The sequence below is a fragment of the Microcaecilia unicolor genome, chromosome 11 (genome assembly GCF_901765095.1).
Source record: "Microcaecilia unicolor chromosome 11, aMicUni1.1, whole genome shotgun sequence".
NCBI lineage: Eukaryota > Metazoa > Chordata > Amphibia > Gymnophiona > Siphonopidae > Microcaecilia > Microcaecilia unicolor.
Window position 1 is genome coordinate 36,863,059 of NC_044041.1, and position 7,427 is coordinate 36,870,485.

At 41.2% G+C, this 7,427-nt stretch overlaps 1 protein-coding gene across 1 annotated transcript in view; it reads right to left on the reverse strand.

Moving 5' to 3' along the window:
• LOC115479965 (4-hydroxyphenylpyruvate dioxygenase-like) overlaps window positions 1–1,099 on the reverse strand; it is a 45,766-nt gene extending 44,667 nt beyond the window's left edge. The window contains exon 1 of the mRNA XM_030218318.1: window positions 1,065–1,099. The gene's annotated coding sequence lies outside the window, so the exon portion shown is untranslated. The remainder of the gene's footprint in view (window positions 1–1,064) is intronic.
• Window positions 1,100–7,427: the final 6,328 nt, after the last annotated feature.

The window sequence follows — 7,427 nt, forward strand, 5'->3', positions numbered from 1 at the left end:
GAGAAATATAGTATGCCCTATCAGATCGACTCTACACTTGTCTTTTAGATTGTACGCTTGTCTCTAGATTTACACCTGTCTTTTAGATTGTAAGCTCCTTGAGCAGGGACTGTCCTTCCATGTTAAATTGTACAGCGCTGCGTAACCCTAGTAGCGCTTTAGAAATGTTAAGCAGTAGTAGTAGTAGCATTAAGTTTGACACAAATGATTTGCAGTAGTTTCAGCTTTTCTCATATTTGTGGCTTTATAACATAAGAACCAGCCATTGATTAATCTGAAAGTCATATCTTTTGAGCAGATGGCTTTTTGAATCAGAGAAACTTGCTTCCTATTATCTTCTAAATAGCTTATTTTATATCAATTATCTATAATTTTCATTATTAAATTATTTAAAAATTCTTTCAAGACAACTGTTGCAAAGTAAAAATGCCTACATGATTTTTTTTTAAATCTGTGATATCTCAGGATTTTTACCCTATTAAAACTTCTAAATTTACCATGGGAAATAGTAAGTACTCTGTTCAAGCCATGAAGCTAAGTGACCAGGGAATAGCACTGCATATGTAGAATTAGTTTTGCCTTTTTTTTTATTCTGGCACTGTTCAACAAGAACCCAAAAATGAAAGGCAGTTTTTGTCAGTGTTGAACTGAAATGTGGCAATAAGACAATACAGTTGCACAGGAACAAAAATAGCTGGCTAGAATGATCTAGAAGAGAGCAGTGGGTTTTGGAATGTCCTGTAGGCAGACCTAACTGGGCTGGTTTTATATTTATGTTTATTAGTAACTTTCTGTACTGCCTTTGGAGGAGCATCAGAGCAGTTTACAATAAAAATATAGTAGATCAAATACAGTGGCATAGTAGATAATACAGTAACCAGGATCTGTACTATAGAGAAAAGTAGGAGGAAGAAAGACAGAAAAAACAAAGCCAGTATGATCCACTGTGCAAAGCAGTCTCACCCCCTTCAGCAAAAGCCTGGGATTAAAATAACTGTTATGAAAGAATAATCCATGCATTTATCTTTGTAGAATCCCAACATAGAAGAAAACTTGCAACCTACCTGTTTGGCATTGCCAACCCAGAAGGTAATGGAATGGAAACTGACAAATCTGCCTCTTTCAGGCTAAACGGTAGGAAAAAATATATTCAAATGCTGCATTGTTCAGAAAAAAACCCATATATTACACAGACACGTATGATCTTTATTTATATAACCATCTTTACCAAGGGCAATCCAAGAGTGATGGTAAATGTTATATTGTCTATGGGTTTCAATCTCATAATTGCACTCAAAATATCTACAACAAGGATTTAAACTCTATACTAAATTTCTTCAATTAAGCTCAGCATGGTCTTTCTTTCGTTTTTTTTTTCTCACTTCCAAAATTGTGTATCAAAACACCAAAGCGAAGAGGCGGTTGTACTCTCCTAGGGGATTCCCGGTGAGTTAGCAGCCCAATTTATGCAAAGAAAGCCAGCACATGAACCTGGGCTTCCAGACACCGATTATATATTGCAGGGGAAACTGTTATTACAATACACTAAACACACAGCCCTATTTATTTATAATGATCAATACGAAAAGAAATCACGACCACTGAAATATTTTGTCGACTGTATTCGCTAATAGCTTGAAACAACATTTTCTCAGCTCTGTATTACTGAGTAAATAACTTCTCCAGCAGATGACCCCAGACACTGCTTAAACAAGAACAACTCATGGAAATTGCACTTTTCTGCGGCACATGGTGTCCTTAAAAAAAAAAAAAGACTTCTCTTTGCAACTGCATGTTTTTCATTTCTAAAATAAATTAATACAGTTTTTCCTAGCTCTGGAGCACTAACACCTCGTCAGAACCAAGATAAGCAGGTGAAAGGCTGACACTGCTCAGAAATTAGTGGTATAGCCAGAAATGAATTTTTGAGGGGCCAGTGGTTAATATGGGGAGGCACTAGGCAATGAGCACCTCGTTTCTTCAGTCTCCCCTTGCTTTCCCTTTCCTATTCCCTCCGTCATCCCCTGCCACCCGGCAAAACTACAATTAAAAAATGCCTAAGCCGGCAGGGATCCTTCAACACTGCCTGCTGAAGAAATCCAGAGCCCCTGAGTCAGCAGTGCAGTGTAATAAAGAAGCCGCAGCACTTTCATCGCCAGCGCCACCAGGGACATGTACAGTGGCAGGCAGGCAGGCTAATCGAGCCTAAACTGATCTCACACGATCGGCATCAGGAAGTGTCCCCACTGGCCGTGCCAGCTACAGTAGCTCAAAGTGCTGCTGCCGCTGTCTGTCAGCTTCTTTACTACAACGCACAGGTGACTTGGGAAGTTGGGATCGACTCCGGATTTCTTCATCTAGCTGAATTTGGGGATCCCCGCTAGCTACAGCAATGGTATTACCTGGGGGGGGAGGGGGGAGGCTGATAATCCAGACCCACCTGTGACTACGTGAGTCAGAGATTTCAAAATGTGGTGTAAATAGTCAGCTTAGTTTTCATCCCTTGTAGGGAGTATTAGATTGCAAAAAGCTAGTCAAGAAATGTATTGTTAATCAAATAAAAAGGTATCACTTCATATGATCATTTCATATATTAAGCTTTATTTCCTTGCATTCATGTGGACTAATTATGTAACCATTCTACTTCATCTAACATGGACACAGAGAAAAACGTAACTGTTCTAACTGCTGCCTTTTGGGGAAAATATGTGCTTTTTGGACATGACCATTATAAAATGCCACAGTCTTGAGTGCTGAGGCTCTGGAACCCATCTACTCATAGACCATAGAGGAACTGAGTAAAGACTTGAAGATTCTCTCAGCAGCCGGAAACCTCAGTATGTAAAAGAGCCCCTTCTCAGTTTATTTCTGCCTCAGATCAAATGTAGGTACTGAGCTTTTGCCTGCCATGCATCCCTCTTGAAGCTTTGGCTGACTCTGCCATCGGACTGTGGACACAGAACTGTTTGGACCAGGACCAGGACCAGACTGACAGGATTACACTTCTTCTGTTGTTGTTGTTGTTGTGTTGGGTTTTTTTTTTAAATACAGGAGTGTATGAAAAGAAAAATATCCAGGATATTCCAAAAAGGCAGAACTTGATTGACAATAGTTTCATACAGACAAAAACCTATGTATTAAAGTATGAAGTCTGCAGTGTCAAATTTACCTGACATTCCCCTTTTGTAATCTTTTATAGTTTGGAAATGTATTCACACTTCCATGTTTTCACTTACAAGGTTTACACTTACAAGGTAAGCAATACCTGTGCAAGCCTTAAATTCAAATTTCTAGATAAGGTCCCTACTTTTGCTGTAAAATGCTTGCTTTACTGGAAAAAAAAAAGAATAGATCTGTAAGTCTCACTTACCTTTTCTCCTTTGTCTGGGTAAGAAGTCTAGAAAATATGTTTAAAAAAAGTATTAAAATATTAAGATCCAGTTTTCTTAAAAGAAAAACAATGGGGGGGAGGGGGGAATACATTTGATATACTGACTTTTCTGTGTTACAACCAAAGTGATTTACACATTATAATGCATAAAATTAATTTTCCAGCAAATAATTTAAATGTACTAGGTAGAAACATCCTCAGAAATAGACTCAGAAAAACCCTTGAAAAAAGGAATATTTTGTAAACTTACCATTGTATAGCAAAAGAAGTTTGGCACCTCTGCAGGACCTTGGTCTGAGATTCCTATATAGTCCTGTAACTGGGTTCAGCTCCACCTCCACCCATACGCCCATCACCTTTGCAATTTGAGGATCTGTCTCATCCTTATTGTGGATCTGTAAGTAATTCAGACTCTGGATGCAGATGTTTAAGGCTCAGAAATACATAGATTATGTAATCAGGAACTGTATTTAATAGAGAGCACAGAGTAAAATCAGATGCTATTGGTGGTTTTAAAAAAATTCTGATACATACTGTTCTCGGATCTTGCTAGGTACTTGTGACCTGGATTGGCCACTGTTGAAACAGGAAATTGGGCTTGATGGACCTTTGGTCTGTCCCAGTATGGCAATGCTTATGTTCAGGCATTTAGGTATATTGAGTTATATATTAAAAGCATACATTCTTGGAAATCAGCAAATGTGATGATGTTCAATGATGTTAAAACTCAAATTTTGTGCTTATCAATACTTGACTTCTGTGATTGTCCAGCAATCTTGTCATTTGAAGAATTGGTGAGTCCTATTGTACATGAAGCAAAAAGACTAGGAGTGATTTTGGATACCTCTCTTTCATTTAAACCTCAGTTAAGGGCAGTGTTAAAGATGATCTTTTTAAAGATTAGGATGGTATCCAAATTAAGACATTTGTTAAGTCAGGAAAATTTCCATACTGTGATGCAAAGCTTGGTGATGCCTCATTTTAATTATTGCAAAATATTGTATAATTGCCACAAACTTGATTGAGAGCCTTGCACAGAACGCAGCTGCCTGGATTATTCAAGGTGGTTCAGGTTTTGTCCATATTACTTCAATATTACAGGACCTTCACTGGTTACTGATTGTTTGGCATATCAAATTTAAAGTGTTGCTTCTAAATGCACCTGTAAGTATTGCAATGAGTTTGAAGATTTATCGACCCTCATGGGAGTTGCACTCTCAAGGAAAATGTTTATTAGCTATTCCATCTTTTCCACCAAATCCGTTCAGTTGAAGATCATTCTAAGATGTTCTGTACTGGAGGTCCTGTCTTGTGGAACACTCTTCCATTAAATCTGAGGCAAATATCATCAGTTATTTCCTTTAGAAACAGCTAAAACTTTTTTTTTTAATTTCAGCAAGAATGTGTCTTGAGCTGATCTGTTAAATTTTGTGTTTGTAATTTACCTTTTTTTAAGGTTTTAAGAAATATGTTGGTTGTATGTCTTACAGTTTATGCGTATTTCTTGTAACCTGCTTAGATTTTATAGATAATGTGGGATAGAAATGTGGTTATACAAATAAATAAAAATAAATACGTAGCTCTTTTTCATGGCCCAGATGACGTTTGTGTAGAGTTTTTCTGAAAAACATGGGGGGGGGGGGGGGGGTTGCTGAAATATCTTTCTTTGATTTATTACCTCCGTACTGCATCACTGATACGTTCTGATAGTTAGCAAAGCTTTATGCACACCTACATGTATGAATGTGTATGTGAATATGTGAAGCTAATAGGCACCCTCATCCTACTCTCCTCAGGAGGAGGGAAACTGGCAGAGCCAGCAGCAGTGCACAGTCACAGGGTGGCGGTGGGGGGGGGGGGGAATAATGAGTAAGAGGCAGGGAAGGGAAGCTCATGGTTCCTCTAGGCTAACTTGGACTCCAGAAGGAAGCAGCTGGGATCAGGTTTCAAGGAGTGACGGGGGCAGGGGCAGAGAGAAAGAGCGATGGGACATAAGTGGGTTGAGGAGAAGAGGGATGATGCTGTATGATGGGGAAGGGAAAAAAGAGAGAGACATGAGAATTGGGGAGAGACAGGCTATGCTGAATGGAGGGGGAACGAGAGAGACAGGGTAATGCTGGATGCTGGCAGAAAGAAGGGCGATGTTAGATGGGGAAGAAAGAGGTGATTTTGGATGGTGGAGACTCAGAGAGATAGAGGGGATCCTGGATGGCAGGGCTGGGAGGGAGGGAGAATGAGAGAGAGAGAAAGATCGTGGATGGCTATACAGCTGGGAAGGGGGCAGACGTTGGCTGTCTGACATACTCATGGAGATTACCTTGAAACAGCGTTTTTACGCGAAACATGGATCCTTGTCGGTAAACATCTGGTCTCTAGCATTAAGAACCTAATGAAAGCTAAGTACTATCTTGAAAATACGCTATGAATGTAGCAGATATTTTGATAATTGAAATATTTAAAATGAAAAAAACATAAAAGCAAAAAAATATATATTGAAAAATATAAAGAGATATACCCAAGGATTGATGAGGATTGCGTTACTACCCTTTATAGCACATGCTTGGCTCATTTACATAGTAACATAGTAGATGACGGCAGAAAAAGACCTGCACGGTCCATCTAGTCTACCCAACAAGATAACTCATATGTGCTACTTTTTGTGTATACCCTACTTTGATTTGTACCTGTGCTCTTCAGGGCACAGACCGTATAAGTCTGCCCAGCACTATCCCCGCCTCTCAACCACCAGCCCCGCCTCCCAACCACCGGCTCTGGCACAGACCGTATAAGTCTGCCCAGCACTATCCCCGCCTCCCAACCACCAGCCCCGCCACCGGCTCTGGCACAGACCGTATAAGTCTGCCCAGCACTATCCCCGCCTCCCAACCACCAGTCCCGTCTCCCACCACATATAGTAAACCTCTGAAGTTATCTCCACCTGCTGGCAGAGGGACATAATATACAAGTCTCTGGATTGATCTGTGGGATGCTATGGAAACAATCCTACCAGCTCTACACGAGCATCTTCATGCGGAACTTGGTGTGAAGTATAGTGGAGTTTGGACACTGTCTCCAGGAGATGGCTGTGGAACTCCATGGGCTACTAGTCAGCAGGAGTGCTGAAAGCACTGGGCCCAGGCAACCTATGATGTGGTGTCCAGAGTCTCTGCCTTAGGTATAGCATGAGCAGACTCACCTCGATGCATGTCTCAGACCTAGAGCCAGCAGTTTAGGAGAAATTAGTGGACAGTGATAACCCTTATGGAACAGAGTGGAGGTGGTCAATGACCCTGTGAAGTTCCTCTCGCAGCCCACTCCTTCTGCAGACTCCACAACTTTCAAAGGCATAGGTACACTCTTCTGGCTCACCCTTCCCAGCAAATTCCAGGGTTCCCGCTCCTATTCTCGGCAGCAGCAAACCTAGACGACCCAGCAAGTTCCCCAGTCAAAGCAAAGGATGAACCTTTGACCAACTCCAGCATAGCATAGGCGAAGTAAAGTGATCGTCCTAGACAGTCTACTGGAAAAAAGGGGGCTGTAAGTTTAGCCAAACTAGGGGAAAAGTACGCTGATCTGATAGATCCTACTATGATCCTATTACACAAACTGACCTGGGAATAACTATGAGGGGAATAATCGAATGGTGCCAGCGAAATAGATTGCCGGCGATCTATTTTGGCGCCGCCGCAAACAGCTGGCCAAACCATATTATCGAAAAAGATGGCCGGCCATCTTTTCTTTCAATAATACGGTTTGGCCCGGCCAAATGCCAGAGTTCGCTGGGTTTGAGATGGCCGATTTTGTTTTTCAGCGATAATGGAAAAAAATGCCGGCGATCTCAAACCTGGCGAAATCCAAGGCAGTTGGTCATGGGAGGAGCCAGCATTTGTAGTGCACTGGTCCCCCTGACATGCCAGGACACCAACTGGGCACCCTAAGGGGCACTTCTAAAAATAAAAAAAAATATACAAATACCTCCCAGGTGCATAGCTCCCTTACCTTGGGTGCTGAGCCCCACAAATCCCCTCCAAAACCC